The sequence below is a fragment of the Nelumbo lutea genome, chromosome 3 (assembly GCF_056320005.1).
Source record: "Nelumbo lutea isolate HS-2025 chromosome 3, American lotus-T2T, whole genome shotgun sequence".
NCBI classification, from domain to species: Eukaryota; Viridiplantae; Streptophyta; class Magnoliopsida; order Proteales; family Nelumbonaceae; genus Nelumbo; species Nelumbo lutea.
In genome coordinates, this window is record NC_142686.1 from 96926211 (window position 1) to 96944850 (window position 18640).

At 39.9% G+C, this 18640-nt stretch overlaps 1 pseudogene across 1 annotated transcript; it reads left to right on the forward strand.

Moving 5' to 3' along the window:
- The first annotated feature begins 848 nt into the window (after positions 1 to 848).
- LOC148867048 (UDP-glycosyltransferase 83A1-like) lies at positions 849 to 6074 on the forward strand (annotated as a pseudogene). The gene is made up of 3 exons (XR_016110331.1): positions 849 to 1324; positions 3573 to 4124; positions 5277 to 6074. The product of XR_016110331.1 is annotated as a UDP-glycosyltransferase 83A1-like (transcript).
- Positions 6075 to 18640: the final 12566 nt, after the last annotated feature.

Here is an 18640-nt window from a genome sequence, read left to right on the forward strand (position 1 = left end):
ATTAAAAATTGCAACTTGATGCCAAAAAATGGATTTTTTTTGAAAAATAGTAGGACAAGGTGCCTATGGCCCCCTGGGATGCATAGATCTCGAAAAGTTACCCAAAATAAAAAAAAAATGGATATCACCCCTAACAATCTACCGAAACTCAATTTTCCATGATTTGTGTAGTTTTTGTTAATTTGGGTAATTACTTTTGGTTTAATTAATTAATACTTTGTGAAACTATTTTTCATCAATTAATTATTTTGGTCAAATTTTCATGTCTTTCGTAATTTTTAGCAAATTTGTACAATTATATTTGGTTAATGTTTATAACTAATTTTGAAGAAAATAATTTCACTTAATTTTTCTGTAATTAAAACAAATAATTTCATTTACCGATAATTTTAGACAATTAATAATTATTAGTTAAAATAACCAATAAATTCCCAAAAATTATAATTAATTGCATTATTTAATATTTGGTTATTTAATTAATAGTTGATAATTATTTATTCTTGAAAATCTTCAAACAATATATTCTCACTTTGGAAAATTTTCATCATAAGTTATTGGAAAATATTTTTACTAATAATTAATCATCGAATAGCTAATATCTGAAATATCGATGATGTATAAGACATGTTTCAACCTGACCAACAATGTATTCTGGTCAGCAGATCCAAACTTCTTAAAACTTCAAATAACTGACAGCCATTCAGCCAATCTGGGCTCAACCAATTTTCTCTTTCCACATAACATATATAGATTATAGGCTGTCCATGACCATGTGGCTCCCACCTCAAAGCCAGAAGCCGCTGCACTAATTCAGTTCAGTCCTCCCAAACGTGCGAGTTGCTTTCGTCGAGCCGCTTTAGAGAAGTCACTGGATAAACTCAAGGGGAAAGCCAATTTTTTCTTGGCTGAAACCGCTTAATAGACTGTCTGGGTTGGATCCCAAATTCTCAAATCCCAACTGATCAGGCAAAACCAAAAGCCAACCGCTTGACCTCCCAATGGAGAACTTCATATCTTGTCTCGTTCTCTACACTTACGTTACACGTTGTCTCAATTCCCTCGCTCGCTATCCATGCTCTGAGTTTAAATGTCTCCCTCGTCTTCGTCTTATTAATTTGTTGGTTAATTCGTGCTATTGGCTTCCTTTCTTCTTTAGCCCTGTAAGACACAGAAGAGCAGCTCTTCACCTCTCTCTGTCTCTTTCATGGTTCATGCGAGGGAATCAGTTGCCACCATCTTTACAGGATTCTCCTCTTTACTCTCAACTTGGTAAAAGACTGGAACAGAGAGGTTTCGGCCTATCCTCGATCTTTAGCTTCAACTGGTAAGAATTAATCCCAAACAAAACCCTATCCCTACTTCAATTTAGATTTTAATTAAAGATTATTTTATCATGTTATAACAAAAATATTTGCTTGTTCTTTCTTTATTTTCTTGCTTTTTTGAACATTTTAAAGTTGTCCTGATTTTGCATGTACTTGTCCTGATTTTCACTTTAATCGGGTGTGATGTTCATTCAATACATCAAACGTTAGAATTAAAAATCATCAACCACAACCAGCAGTTGATCATCAATCGGGTGTGGTTTCCTTTTTTTTTTTTTTTTTCTTTTCTTTTCTTTTAATAACTAACTCAAGTTCATCGGTTTTATGATGCTTATGTGTATTAGATGGACTCTGGTGAACGATTATCTTTTCAAGGTTGCCTTTTCTTAGTGAGGGAAGTTTTTTGTCCAGACATAACAAACTAAACAAAACTGACATTTTTAGAAAAATTAAACCACACAAGATGTTACACGCTAACAGTTATGGGCCGAGAGTTAACACAGATGGGAGATTTTTGTCTCCTGATGTCACTTGATTTTCCATTTTAAAAAAAATCAGGGGAGGTTTCAGTGTTTAGGTGAAATGTAGGGGAGGTTTAAGTCTTTTGCCTATCTAAAATAAGCTCATAATTAACCATCTTGTTTGAGATTCCTGATATATTGGAACAAATTAATACTGCTCATTCCATCAAATAAAAAAAGCTAATACCGCTCTTAGTAAGGTTTACTAATTTGGATAAACTTTTGTCTTTTGTACTTAATACTGTTGAAAACAAAAGCATACCCAGAAGTGTTTTTGAATATTTGGCAAGAGTTGTTTTTAAAAATATAACAGCCAAAACACTTTTTAAGCCACATAAAAACAAAGCTTAAAATTGGGCCGGGCCGGGCTTTGTGCTTTTAGCTTTTGGGCTTTTTCTTGAAGCTTATCCAAATACAACCGGTAGTTTATTTTTTGGGTTGATGAACTAATTATTTTATTCCACCAAATGCCCGCCCTTAAATCTGCCGATTAAATTCGAACAATTCAGAATATCTTCCGCATTAAAATCATCAACTAAAGTGGTGCACCTAAGTAGGGGTGCCAATTGGACAGGATTTGGTCCAATCTAATCCAATTCAGTATGAATCCGTTACAGATGGACCAGGTCCAATCCCTTCCAATACTTCAATGGTTGGACCTTGACCTTCCAATTTGTTACTATTGGTTTTAATTTAGATTGGTTCCAACTAGACCTGGCAATTGGGTTGAGTGGGTTGGGTCAAGGTATTTTGGGTTGATTTCGGGCCGGGTTGAATTTTTGGTTGGGCTATCAAATGCTAGACCCTAACCCTAAATGTTCGGGTTAGGGTTGACCCATGGGTCAATTCGGGTCATTCCAAAAAATAATTAAAATTTAAAAAAAATAAAGAAATTACATGTAAATTGTTAAAATTAAAAGAATTAACCTTAAAATTCCAAATATAAAATAAAAAACTGGAACATTTAACAATTTAAAGAGTAAACAGTAAAAAGTAAAGACTAAATAGAAGAAATTAAAGAGTGAAAACTTCTAACAATGCATAAATAATCCCAATTAGACTTGACAATGGGGTCAGCGGGTTGACCCATGAACCAACTCAACCCAGTTTTTTCGGGTTGGTTTCACATTCGGGTAGCTAAATATGAGACCCTAACCCTGTTTATTCGGGTTGGGTTGGGTCGGGTTCATGGGTTGGGTCAATTTTTTGTCAGGTCTAGTCCCAATCCAAACCTGGTCTATTGATTCCTGTATTCTTAAATTCTATAAATAGATCAGATATTAGTTTAATCTAATCCAATCCAATATAAATTCATTATGGATGGACTCGGTCCAATCCAATCCAATAAGTACTTTGAACGATTCAGTCTGGAATAGTTCAATTCAATATCTTATTGATCTACTCAATCTATCTAAATTGATTTTGATTTGGACGGATGCAACCCAAAACCGGTCCATTGACATACATGCACATAAGCAAATTTTACTAGAAAAAAAAAAAAAAAAAACAGATATTCAATCGATCAAATCAATTAAAGATTCCTGGATCAAATGGTTGTACATGCATTATGGATGGTTAAAAATTAAAAGGCAAAAACATCTTTCAAACTAGAGCCATACTAGTATTAGAAAACACTGCAGAGTTTATTTCATGGGAGAAACCTGAGCCTCTAACTTCGTCCATGCATTAAAAACGTATCGATGCTAAAAGCATTGATCAATTACAGGAAAGGAGGTCGGAACCTTGGTATTGGGTCCTGAGTGTACCTACAGCAGATACCTGCATCTCTATGGCCAAGCAAGCAATACTACATGTGCTAGTTATACCAGCCCCAGTACAGGGCCATGTCACGCCCCTCATGGAGTTGTCTCAGAACCTGGCTATTTGTGGGATCAAGGTTACATTTGTCACTGAAGAATCAGTAAACAAAGAATAATGGCTGCATTACCCAATAAGGGTAGCATGCACAGCCTCATTCATCTGGCTTCTATCCCGGATGGGGCGAAATTCGGAGATGACACCAAAGAAGTTGATGCTGCTAGAAAGGTAATGCCAGGTTATTTAGAGAACTTGATTAAGAAAATCAATGAAGAATCAGACAATAACAACAACAACCAGATCAATTGTGTCATCGCATCAGCAGCATTGAAGTGGCCCATGGAAGTTGCCGAGAAGATGGGAATCAAGCGAGCAGCGTTTAGCACAACCTCGGTCGGAGTTCTAGCCTTGTTACTTCACATTCCTAAGCTTATTCAGGCTGGAATCATTAATGAAGCCGGTGAGAATTATCGGGTTTATTCAAAAAATAAAAGGGTAAATTACTGAAACCTCCTTTTAAGTTTCTAGTTGTTGTTGAAACCATTCTTGATGTTTGATAATTGCAAATTTGCAATCATTTCTCCTGAATTTTATAACAAAGTTGCAAGGGGATCCTTTTGTTAGAATCCTGGCATGAAAATATCTATAATACCCATATGTGCAGTTAATTTTGACTAGAATGTTCGTTTTCTAAATTTTCTCTTAGTCCAAATTTTTTCAATCTCTTTTCTAAAATTGATTTATTTTCCAATTTTGCCCACTCAAATGTCCAAAATTCTCTTTTTTTTTGTTGTTTATTATATTTTTTGTAGAAACAGCACCAAACCCAATAGTTATTGTATAGGTATTTTGGACATTTTTATAGCTCTTGTTAGAAGATTAGAGGTGTAAGGTGGGTCATGCCGGGCCGACGCGGCATGGTCCGTGGGCGGCCCGCACAAAGCGTGGCCGTGCTGCCCTCCCCGACGAAAATTTTGGGGGTCGACCCGGCACGACCCACGACTTAGGCATGTGTAATGCCGCAGACAGGGTTGGCCTGTGGGCCGAGCCTTAGACCAGGTCAGGCTATGCATCGGGACAAAGCTATTTATTTAAAAAAATGACAAAAAGCTAAAAATTTTAATTTTATATGAATTTTGTGTATACAATTGCTTATATATACAATAATTAAATAAACTAGTATAATAAAATTAAAAAATTACTTATTTTATTAATATATTATATAGTATATATTATTATATAATTATAATTTATATAATATTATTAATATATATAAATAATATATATGGGCTATGTCGGGGGCCGTATTGGCCCCGAGCCACGGGCAACATGGCCCGTTCGGCCATGCCGTGCCATGCTGGCCCATGGACCTAAAACCCCAAGCCCAGCACAACCCGCATGATCATGCCAGGCCTGGCACGACCTGCGGACTATCGTGTCGGGCCGGTCCAAGTTCATACACCTCTATAGAAGATTCTAATAGAGGGAGGTTTCAGCAATGATGAGAAATGGGGGAGCTTCTAACAATTTACCCAAAAAGAAATTCTTTTTCTCCACTTGGTTCAGATAATGGTCCACTACTTGGTTCAGATAATGGTGTGTAACTGTACAGACGATCTGGCCATGCGAGATATCCTTTTCAAAGCAGCATTGGATGCGAAAAGTGTAGCCAAACTCTGGGACTGGGTTCTCTGCAACTCATTTTACGAGCTCGAACCATGGTTTTATAACTTGATCCCAAACAGCCTTCCTGTCGGTCCATTGCTTGCAACCAGCCCGCTCCATCATTTATGTTGCCTTTGGAAGCCTCGCCACATTCAGCCAGTGCCAGTTTGATGAACTAGCAGCTGGTCTCCAACTTGCCGCTAGGCCATTCTTATGGGTTATTCGACCAGATTTCATGAAGGAGTCTACCACAAACCTAAATGGATTCAGGGATAGAGTAGCTCATTGTGGAAAAATAGTGAGTTGGGCACCTCAACAAAAGGTTCTGGGTCACCCTTCTGTTGCATGTTTCTTAAGCCATTGTGGTTGGAACTCAACAATTGATGGCTTAAGCATGGGAGTTCCCTTTCTATGTTGGCCTCAGTTTGCTGATCGGTTCTTTAATAAACACTTCATTTGTGACATTTGGAGGGTGGGTTTGTATCTGGAGGGAGACGAAAATGGGATAGTACCAAGAGACGAAATCAAGAGTAAGGTGAAGAAATTGCTTGGTGATGAAAGTATAAAAGCAAAGGCTTTGGAATTGAAAGAAATGGCTTGGAACCAAGGTGGCACTTCTTTCAGGAACCTTGGGGACTTTGTTGAACAGATCAAGTGTTGATGTAAATTTTTTTGAGTACTAGTGGAATGGTCCGTGCGATGCACGGGGTATTTGATATTGGTGGTGATATTTGATTATGTTTTTACATCTCGGGCATAGATGAAAGTTTATAAACCGTTTAAGTCCTAAGATAATTATATAATAAATAAAAAAAGACTATCCTCACAAAATGCCAAGATCTGAATTTTATAATTATAAAATGTTGGTTGCAAATGCATTAGATTAAAACATTAATGCACCAAATCAATGATAAAAATACATTCAATGACATTATATATAGATATGGTTCATCCCAATGAAACACAATTTATGGAGAATTGGAGATGCCACTCTTAACCGCTCTCCTATTTTGTGATAACCTAAAACTTATGAAAATAAACCTAAAAACATTTTCTTCATACTTTTTAACCAAAAGGAGATAAAGAAATTAGTTGGAAGCAAAATTTATCAACCAACCACTAGAGTAACATGTATGCAAACACCATCTAGGCACGTTGAGCACCTCCACACATTTGTCCAAGAATAAAACAATCAGACGATTCATAATGTGTCACAATGTTGCATACGACTGAGGACATGAGTTGTAGGCCCTACTTAACAACTACTCACAAGATAACATACAGTCCCAATGGCCAAATGCCCTTATAAGACATCGGCCCAACTAACAAACATGTGTAGGGCCCATGGAATGAAATTTCGATATTTTTGTGTAATTTTTGTTATATTTTTTCATTTTTTATATTTTTCTATAAATTATTGTTTTATTCTACAATTTCTATTCATTTTTCTATAATTTATGGTGTTTTTGTTTGTTGTGATTTTTGTTATTTTTCATCAGTTTTTATGATTTTCTACATTTTTTGTAAATTTTTTATGTATTTCTTTGTTTTTTGTAATTTATATTATTTTCTTCATTTTCTATCTTTATTTGTATATTATGTATTTTTTATAGTTATATTTTTTAAGAATTTATGTATTATGTGAAAAATTAATGGGTTGGGTTATGGTGGATTTGGGTTGAACCCAAAATGGGTCATTAACAAGTTAATGGGTCAGGTGCCCACCCAATGGCTTTTTAGAAAAGACAATGTTTTTTTTTTTTTTTTTTTTGCCAACAACTATCATGCACCCTCATATAGAATTAGGATATGTTGGAAAAACCAAAAAACTAAGGGGTAGAATTGGTATGAAAAAATCAAGGTCTTTTGACCACACTAGCTGAATCGTTCTCATTTTTTATATATGGTAATAGATATAAATTCTTATTTTATTCTACAATTTTTGTTCTTTTTTTTGTAATTTATGGGTTTTCTTTGTATTTTCTAATTTATGTTTTTTCTTCAATTTTTATGATTTTCTATATTTTTTGTAAACTTTCTCTATGTTTCTTTATTTTGCAGTGACAATATATACAATCAGAAAAAAATAGAAAGTTTAGGGTAAAGTTAGAAAGTAATATAAGCATGTTTTGAGCAAACCAATTGCAACATTCTCATTTTTCAGTATGGTATATAGAAATTTCTATGAATTTCTATATTTTTTTGTAAATTTTGTATGCATTTCTTTATTTTTTTGCAATTTATATTATTTTTTCATTTTATGTTTTTCATAATTATTTTTCAATGACAATATATACAATGGGAAAAGATAGAAAGTTGAGGGTAAAGTTGGAAAGTAAAATCAGAGTGTTTTGACCAAACCAATTGCAACATTCTCATTTTTTAGTACTAAAATTAATATTAAGCCCATAATAGGATTAATATTATCTAACTAAAATAAATATTAATTCAATAAGAGGTGTCTTTTGTGTTCTTTTCAAGGTTTGATGTTTAGATGATTTCAGATGCATGTTAATCCTAAGTGAGGTTCATGAATTTTTAATTTTTATTCTAAATATCAAAGTGAATTTATATAATAATTGATTGATATATGATTTCAGCAAAAACATAAATAAAGATAAATTATTGGTTATGGGATCTCCAACCACCATTTAGCAGTCCTTATGTGTCTTGTTTGTGATTGATGAGAATTTATGGACGGTTGCAATGAGTTAAATGGGCCTCGAGGTTCTCCACCTCCCTCTTCAGCGTCGTTTTCTCCCTCGCGAGCTCCTCCTTCTCGGACATTAGCAGCATGATCAACTCCTTTTGAGCCCACACATCCTTCTTTAACTGGTTAACCTTGTTGCGGGCCAGATTTTGCTCGGCATGAGCCTTGCGAGATGAAGATTCAGCTACAAGAGCACGCTTCAGATGCACCTTGGACTGGTACGTTAGAGCATGTATAGCGGAGTTCACCTGCCAAGAGAAGGACACAAGAGTTAGTACAAGAAAAGTTGAAGTACAAAATTGAAGAAGTTAAGACAGAACTTACCACCATGCAGTGGGTAGCCGCTCGTGCACCGGGCTGAGGGATCAACAGCTTGGCCCAGCTAGCGACCTCATCGGTGTATATTGTGCTTTGACACTTGAGAAGGCTATACTTCGGAGTCGGTATGCTCCGAGCTGCTTCATCGTTGGCTAAAGAAGCGGCAGCTGCAGGGGCGACCACTAAAGATGTTGCCTTCTCGGGCGCGTGGGGCGGGGAGACCTTCCCTGATTCCTCCTTGACTAGATCGATCACGGGAGGTTGCTCAGAGGATATGGGTTGCTCGGGCTCTGAAACAACAGCCTATGGAGACTCAATGCGAGCTCTTTTGGAAGCTCACTTCTTCTTTCCCTTCTTCATGCTACAGAAGAGTTCGGTCGCAGGGATCTTCATGGTTGTTGCAACAAAAGCAAACTATCAGAAACAACACCGAAATAAAATAAAGGCAACACAACAAGTAACGACATACCAGGACTCAGACCGGCCAGCATGAGTTGGTCTTCGGTCACGTAGTCCACGAACTTGAGATCGAGCTCTGGCCAAGATTGGAGCACTTACCTTGTCTTCAGGTCCAGCCTAACACCGGGATCTTGGATGGCCGCCCTCCAATGGGTCGAGAAAGGCCACCCCTCAGTGTTATGGGCCACAAAGTAGCCCCTTTTCCAGGCCAAGACCTTGTTTGGGAGCTCGTGCAAGAGCTTGTAGCCTGGACGAGGGGACAAGTAGTAAGTCCGCTTGTGTTCGGGAAAAACACAGGAGGAGTTCTTCTTTATTGAGAGAATGGAAGAAAAAATATCAAGGTCAAGAGGCAGGTTATAGTCGTGGAAGAGCGAGATGGTTCTTACTACATTACGGATAGAGTTCGAGTGCAGCTGATCTATGGTAATGTTAAAAAGTTTAATGACTTCGACGATCAAGGGGTGAAGTGGAAGACGAAGACTAGCTGCAAGCTGCTCCTCGAAGATCATGATTTCGTCGTGACCGTGCTCCCAAGGAAAGTTACCTAGGGGAAGACTATAGACAAGGTTGCTCGGAAGCCTATACCGAGCTACCAAGGACTGGAGCATGTCAGCTGTCATCGTCGATGGGCCAAAGTTATCTGGCTGCCGACCTCAGTGCGAGGTGGACGCCAGACCACTTGAGGCCTCTCACGCCTCCTGGGGTGATTCCGCCTCAGGAGGACCGCAGACCGCTTCTTGACCCGAAGTAGCTTCTTCGGTGTGGCGATCTACGACTTGAGCTGAGGTACCCACCTCGGCCCCAGCGGATTCACCACTCCCATCTAAGAGACTATCAAAACTAAAGCTAGACATGGAAAAGACACTGAATCAAAAAGGAGAGTTAGGGAAGACTCACCAAAAGAGATCGAACTGAAGGAAGACACCGAATTGGAGAAACCGAGCTAAGGAACTTGAACGCGACCTCAGATCCAAGGCTAGCAAATTTTTGGCGAAGCAAATGAGTCTCGGGCCCCCTATTTATAGCCGTTGTGTCCAAGAATCAATGGTCGAGATCAAAGCAATCCAATGGCTCCTAGGAAAACTGGTTGTGTGACCCCCGAGGTTGAAATCGGTTTAGCGCATTTTTTGACGTCTGCAAAGTTTATAGATTGCGTGGCATCTGCGCATAGACTAAAAGTGACATGGGTTATTCCTGGTTGAGACGGGTAGCCAAACAGGTCCGACCAGCGATTTGCCCGACAAGCCGCCTAGACCTCGGGCCAAATCCACTTGGACTCGTCATGAACTACCCGCATCGGGTTGGGTCCCCTGGCTCGGGGAGGGGGAGCAATTGATGAAGGATGATTTGGCTCAACCTAGTAAAGAGGGGACACGTGGACACGACCTGACCAAGAGATGACAACTCAGCCTGACATGACCAGTCCGCAACAGATTGAGCTCAGATATTCAACCACCTCGAGATAAGGTGACCTCGGGACAAGGTCACCTCGTGACGAGATCACCTCGGTACTAGAGCGTAATAGGATCACCTCGACCCCAAGATACTTCGGCATTCAATTTAGTTCGGAACTTAAAGGCATCAGCTCGGGGATACCAACTCAGACCACTACGTGATCCCAAAAATCCATCCAATGGATTCCGAACCTCACGGGATCACGCCGCGTAACGGCAAGCCTTATCTCCTCCCCGCCCAGTTTGGGTGGAATTGATAAGCCTCATCAGTTGACAACGTTATCCCCTAATTAACACGGAAATGGATCCCATCGTGACAAAAATCTCGGAACCGATCCGCAAAACCCGCAAGGACTCAACTATATAAAGGCTCCACCCCGATGATTCAAGGTACACGTGATTTCTCTGCTCTCTAGCTCTCTACATTCTCAAAGCAATTTTATCTTACAACAGCTTACTAACTTAAGCATCAGAGCGACCTCGCCGGGTTAGCCACCCCGGGTTCTCTGATCTTATTTCACAGATCCACGTAGCTCGTCGTCTGACTGGAAGCTAGATCATCCTCCAGTAGGGAGCAGTCAGATCATGCTACATCATAATCAATTATTCTTCAAACTTGTAATAATGTTTGTACATTAAGATTATGAAAAAAAATCTAATTTTTCTTAATATGATTTTTTCTTGATCTTATTTTAAAAAATTATTTTCCATAATATTATATATATATATAAGCTACACCTACATAGCACATACCCTTGGGCTAATATTTTTAAATGTCAAGATCACCCTTATATTGTATGAACTCATCTATTACGAGTTTGGCTTCAATCCAGGCACGTTATATACGTGCTCCATTCGCACAGCACGAGGATGCACCACGCATCTTTTGATTCGTGCGTTGGCTTAATATGTGCGAAATGAATTAACGGAGTTTATCCTTTATGTCGTTAGCTTCTCTACCTTTTCATTCATTCTATCCTATTTCCCGCTCGAGACTCATCGGACTCTGCCCTCACTAGTCACTCTCACCCTCTCCCTCCCAACCAGCGGCGACCAACAGTCATCACCGGCAACCGGAGAAAAACCTCAAGTATTTTTGGACTCTGCCCTGATAGAAGCTGGACTATTATCACCGATGACTGATAGAAGTTTAACTCCTCTTAATGGTAATCAGAGTTCAAATTCAACTACCCTTGCTGAAAGATAAAGAGATACCAGAGAGGGAACAGAAGACAGAAACTAACAGAATGGGAAGAACACATTCATGATGGTTTGGCCCTGGTATCTATTTATATACATTGAATAGGAGTTGGAATTACAATCAACTTCTATGTGATAAATACAAAGTACAACAAGTAAACTAACTGTTAAGATAACAGGTAGGTTACTGAACTCCAACACGTCAATGACTCTTCACCATTATCTTAACACGCCCCCTTCAAGCGAACTGTCTGCTAGAACATGAAGTTTGAATTTAGACCACTGGAAACTCGTCCCACTGAGTGGCTTGGTGAACACATCTGCCACCTGATCTCTTGAGGATACGAACTACACCTGAATCCTTTTGTTTAGTACCAAGTCCCGCAAGAAATGGAAGTCTACTTCAATGTGCCGTGTCCTGGCATGAAAAATGGGACTGGATGCTAGAAAGGTTGCTCCACTATTGTCACACCAGATCGTTGGTGCTTGGGATAGTCGAATCCCTAGATCATCAAGAAGTGCTTTCAGCCATAAGATCTCAGTGGCTGTGTTGGCACATGCTCGGAACTCTGATTTAGTACTAGACTGTGCCATGGTTGCCTATTTCTTGGAGCTCCAAGCTATGAGGTTCTGGCCTAGGAATATTGCATATCCCCCTATAGATCTCCTATCATTCGGACACTCCGCCCAATCGGCATCCGAAAAAGCCTGAATGGATAGTGGGCCTGGGTTGGAATCAAAGAAAAGTCCATGGTCAATAGTACATTTCAAGTAACGTAGGATACGCTTTAGGAAAGCCCAATGATCAATTGTCGGTGTGTGAAGAAACTAGCACACCCTATTAACTGCGAAGGCTGTACTAGGCCTAGTAATGGTAAGATACTGTAGAGCCCCGACAACACTCCTGTATTCAGTAGGATCCTTCAAGGATGTTCCACTAACTTTGGAAAGTTTGTTGTTGGCCGCCATTGGAGAGGAGATAGGTTTGTCATGGACCATACGAGCCCTTTGAAGCAGATTAAAAACATAACTTCTTTGTGAGAGAAGCAGACCAGATTTTTGTGGAATAAGTTCCATGCATAAGAAATAACAGGCAGGTCCCAAGTCCTTTAATGAGAACACAGTAGCAAGTTTGAAAACTACACTGTCAATGGCTTGAGACATAATGCTCGTAATGAGTATATCGTCTACATATATGAGCATGTAGCTCCGAACCCCATCTTTAGAGTACACAAACAACAAGGCGTTTGATTTTGAGCACTGGAAGCTAATGACAAGTAAGTGGGACGTAAGGCAGGCATACCAGGCCCGCGGTGCTTGACGAAGCCCATAAAGAGCCTTGTCAAGCTTACTTACGTGTGAAGGGTACTGGGAGTGTTCATACCCCTTGGGCTGTTGGACATAAATCTCCTCTTCAATGAAACCATTTAAAAAGGCATTATCAAAATCCAGTTGGCGAATGCACCACCGTTGAGAAACGGCAAGAGCAAGTAACATGCGAATAGTCACATGTTTTGCTACCGGGCTGAAAGTGTCACTAAAATCTACTCCTGTAACTTGGGAAGAACCTTGGGCCACTAAACGGGCCTTGTATCTCTCTACTGACCCGTCTGGCTTTGTTTTATTTTGAAGACCTATTTTGTTCATGTTGGGTTTTCTAGGCACTAATCTCCACGTATTATTTCTCACTAGAGTCGTATACTCCTTTCTCATTGCATCACGTCAATGAGAATGTTTAGGGGCTTCAGAAAAGGTAGTAGGCTCTATGGAACCAGATTTAATTATGCGACTAAGGCAGTTGGTAATGGATACCTGATTGCAAAGCCGGTTTGCCTTGGAAGTGAGCCATCCATTGACCTCATAACGTGCCTGCAAATGTATTCTCGACCTATGGGAGAGTGGTAGCAACTGTAGCCTTTGTGCCTGTCACTGTAATCCAAGAAGATGCATTTCATGGATCGGTAGTTGAACTTATTTGTGTTGTATGGTCGAAGAAACAGATAGCATGCACATCCGAAAATCTTCAACATTTTGTAATCTGGAGTCTTTCCGAAGAATTTCTCATATGGGGACTTACCACCAACCACTGGACTTGGGAGTCTGTTAATCAGAAAAGTAGCTGTGACAGTAGCATCGGCCCAAAAACTAAAAGGAAGAGACGACGTGGCTAGCAGAGACAGTGTTGATTTTATAATATGTCGATGCCTCATTTCAACGGTGCCATTTTGTTCATGGGTGTGAGTACAAGCAAATCTGTGATTAATTCCACAATCGTCAACTAGTTTAGAAAGTCTTTTGTATTCTCCTCCGCAATCGGACTGGAAATTCTTGATTTTGACATCTCTTGAATTTGACAAAAATATCATCTGATTTATTACGCATCTGCTAAAATCATCAATAAACATTACATAATATTTGAAACTCTAGAGGTCTTTTGGATTCAGAACTAGAAGATGCTACTCACAACTTGCCACTTTTTCCTAATTGACAAGACTCACATATTCACATATTGCTTGTCATACTAATGTAAGGTAAACCATACTTAGACAAAACTTGCCTCACACCCTGAAGAGCTAAATGTCCAAGCTGTCGATGCCAATCATCAACTAAGACTTTTTCACCAACCAACGCTGAAGGAGACTTATTTGATGAAGAATCTGGGAAGCAATATAAACCGTCTCTACTAGGCCCTCTTAGAATTGTTCTCCCCTTGTAGTCCTTCAAGAGAAAAAAACCCCGGTGAAACTCAAAGAACAAGTCATTGTTTCTAGTGAACTTGCCAACAGACAACAAATTTTTGGTAATGGTGGGAATATGAAGCATACCAGTTAAATGAAAGTGAGCATTAGAGGTAGACAGTGTAGATGTGTCGCTATTAGCTATTTGCAAACTTGACCCATTACCGACTCGGACTTGATCATTGCCTCTGTATTCTGACCGGTTCTGAATATTGTCGGCATCCGGGGTCATGTGGTGAGTTGCGTCGGTGTCCGGGTACCATGTCGGGTCATAGGTGGACGACGTCCCACTCTGAAATGCAGCAGGGTCATATTCATCATTGTTGTAGGAGATATCGAACCTGCACCTGCACTAAGCAACCACGTGTCCAGGTTTGTTGCACAATTGGTAGACTACGTTGGATGTTCCTTTTCCACGGCAGCCATTGTTAAAAAACTTACCTGAACCTCATCCTCTTCACTCGAGTGTTTCCAGAATTGGGACTGTTCGCAGAGTTGCGGTTCTGCTAAGAACCTTGGTTTTTGCCTTTGAAATTCGCAACATTGGCTGCGGGTGAAGTGTGATCGTTGACAGTACTGCTACGTTGTTCGAGTAGTGCCTCATGGTTCAAGAGGATGCCAAGCACATCATCGACGTCCAGTTGCTCCATATCAGATCTATTGGTAACAACAGTGACTACGGACTCTTATTCTGAGCCCAAGCCGCATAAAATATACATGGCAAGATCTTTTGGCAAAATCGATTCCGCTACAGCAGCCAAGTTATCTACAATAGATTTAGCATGATGTACATATTCACTAACAGTGAACGTACCTTTCCTCAACGATTGTAACTGGCGCCAGAGTTGAAGGATTTTGGAGCGAAAGAGAGTCGAGTAAGATTTCGAAAGAGCATTCCAAACCTCTTGAGAAGACCACAGTCCAACACCCTGTGCCATGATGCTTTCGGTCAAGGATGAGATCAGCCAACTGAGTACTAACTGATCAAGCTGAAACTATCTCTCAAAGGTAGGATTTGGAATACTCCTTGACGAATCACTGGGATCAACGATCTCCTTGGGCGGGGCTAGAATGGAGCCATCGACAATACCCACTAGCTTATTGGTGTAAAGAATAGGAAGAAACTAGTTCTTCACGGCAGATAATTTTCGCTGGTTAGCTTCACTGGGATGTAGTGGGAGATGTTTGGAAGCTGGGGCAGCCAAGTGGAGTTATCAAAAGTCGAGCTCACTTGGTTTGATGCAAGAGAAAAATCTCCTGAAGAGGCCATGAGGACGTTGGCTCTGATGCCAAGATAAAGAGATTCCAGAGAGGGAACAGAAGACAAAAACTAACAGAATGGGAAGAACACATTCATGATGGTTCGGCCCTGGTATCTATTTATATACATTGAATAGGAGTTGGGATTACAATCAACTTCTATGTGATAAATACAAAGTACAACAAGGAAACTAACGATAGATTCCTGAACTCCAACACGTCAACTCTTCACCATTATCTTAACACTGAACAAGCAAGAATGGAGGATTCTATGGACAAAGAAATGCAGATTGTAGAGTATAAAACCTTGTATTTTGTATACTTTACATATTTCTGTTTGTACTCTTTCCGCCAAAACCCCTTTATTTGGTTTCATGGCGTATATAGCGTGCCTGGACTGAAGCCGAACTCCTCTCCTTCTTCCTCCTCATCTCCTGACAATCCCAACCATCTCTCCTCTTGTATATTTCTCTCTCTCTCTCTCTCATCTCTGTTTCTCAACCAAAAATGTTGAACCCAGACGCCAGGCCCTACAATCTGAAAGCCCATCTCTTCCTCTGTTCTATCCACCAGCTCCACCACCACCAAAGATGGCAACGGTGGTTCCAACTCTTCCACCACAGCTACCACTATTTGGTGCCTTTGGGCCTCTATTTTATCATCCATTTTACCCAGTTCCAGGCCATCAGTACCGACGACCATGCAGCATTTACTACTGTTCTCCACCTCCACTGTTGCCACGACCGGCACTGCATTTTCCTACTTACGCAAGCTGTGCACCATTGCTGCAGAGAACCAGATTAAGAGCATGGAGGTGAAAAGTGGCGGTATTTCAAGAAGGTTTTTTCCAGCGAGATTTAAGGGGTCATATAGATGGCCCTTCTGGTGGGGTTTTCGAGAGAACTGTAGCTGGATTTGGAGACCAAAGGCTGATAAGGCAGAGGAAAGCGGCCATTCATGTTCAAAGCTAAATAATCTCCGTTCAACTCCTCCCACTCCAACGGCGGGGTTTAATGGCTGTGAGTCCATTCTTCATGGCAGTACGACTTTTATGATAAAAAATCTGCCCAACAAATTGAGGTTTTCCTCTCTCCCTCTCTTTGTATATCCAAAAATACTATTCATAGTCCCTATACTTTTTGCTTGAGAACTGTTCTGGAATGGTACTTGCCTTTTTGCCAAATTCTTAAGCTCTGTAGATTAAGGTTTTCTTTTCTCGATAATTAGTGCCAGAGTTTTTTAAGTTGCTTCAGCCTTCAGTACTGTCCTCAGTTCTCACTGACGTCTCTCTCCATTCCTCTACATGTTTCTGCATCCATGCACAACCTGCTCTCCGGCTCTCTCTCTCTCTCTCTCTCTCTCTCTCTCTCGCTCGCTCGCTCGCTCTCCTGTTTCATTCAGACTCTCTCTCCGCTCCTTACCATCATCGGAAAAGATATATTATGGAATTTGTATTTACATTGTATCTCTTAATATGCATGCATGCATGGCGACATACATGGATCAGGGATGCATTTTTTCTCTTGTAAAATATTTACGTTAGCAAAGTCCCAGTTTTGGAATTTAAATGATCGTTGCTTGCAACAGATCATGACCTCGAATCATGTTTGTATTTCTTCATTAATCTGCACACTCTTTCTCTCTGTTGCATTTTGTTTTGTTTTTTCTTTTGAACTTGTTATCCGTACTTTATGTCAGTAGGAGATGTTTCTGCGCTTACTTGACAAGCACTGTGCTGAGGAGATTAGGAGAATGAGAAAACCCAGTTGGGGTTGGACTCGTGTCTCTGAATACGACTTCGTGTACCTGCCCATGGATTTCTGGTAATCTTCTCATGTTCTTTTCTATTTCTTCTGCTGTGTTTTTTCTGTAACAAGAAAAGAAAAGAAATAAAAACACCAATAACCCTTTGTTTCAGAGGTTGATATTTGTGGATTTTTCTTCTCTCTCCACTTGGCTTTTGTGAATTTCACCAGCAGCGTTGCAGCAGAGAGGTTCTAAAATCGTTCAATAATTACAAATGGAACAGGTTTGAATCGAAGAAGGTCTGTGAAATTCGCCAAGCTAAGATCCAGGTGTTCATCTTTCTATCTTTTTCTGTTGACGTTTGTTGTGGCTGCGCAATTCAACAGTCACAATAAATGATGTCGTTTGGTGTGGCTGCTGAGATTTCAACAGCCACAATTACTGCTCTACCATTTCGACTCCACCAAAAACTGTTGCATCTTCTACCCTTCCATTTCTTTCGCCAGAATTTTAGGGACCATGTTCCCTGTTTTCTTCTGTGGGTGCCTCCTGGGGTAATAGGTACATGGAGAGAGAGAGCGCATTAGAAAGCTGAAGAGATTGGGAGAACTCTATCGCCATCTTCCAGCAATATCTACAGTCATCTATGCTATGGAGTGCATCAAAGCTTTGTTATAGGCATTTCGGCACTTGTAAGGTGGTCAGCTTGTAATACTCTCATCTAGGATATGAATAAACAAGTTTTCTTTCCTCTCCCGTGGATGTAGGTCTCTTTGACCGAACTACGTAAATCTGGTGTCATCTTTACCTTTCATTTTGTTCTTATTATTTGCTTTATAATTCACATATTTTTCAATTATTTTCTTGTTTGCCGTACTACTTAATCGGTAATTCAGAATTCAATCCTAACAACTAGTATCAGAGCATTGTTTTTTTTGGATTATTTACCGATTAATTTTGTTACTAATGGCATCAATGAAGTTTGACATTGAGAAATTTAATAGATTTGTGAATTTTGGTCTATGGAAGCTCAATATGAGAGCGATTTTGATTCAGAACCTCTTAGAGAAAGCCTTGGCGGGGCAAAAGAAAAAGTCTGAATCCATGTCCGATGAAAAATGGGAGGAGATTGATATAAAAGCCATGTCGTCTATTCATTTGTGCTTATCGAACGAGGTTCTTCGTGAAGTTGCTAAAGAAACATCTACAGCAGAATTGTGGCTCAAGTTGAAGTCACTCTATATGACAAAGAGTGTGACCAATCGGCTTCTGCTGAAAAGCAGACTTAAGGACCTTCGTCTTCTGGAAGGTAACTTGATTAAAACCCACCTTGATGAGTTCTTCTCGATTGTCACGGATCTACAAAATATTGATGTTGTAATTGATGATGAAGATCTGGCTATCACTCTTTTATGTTCTTTACCCG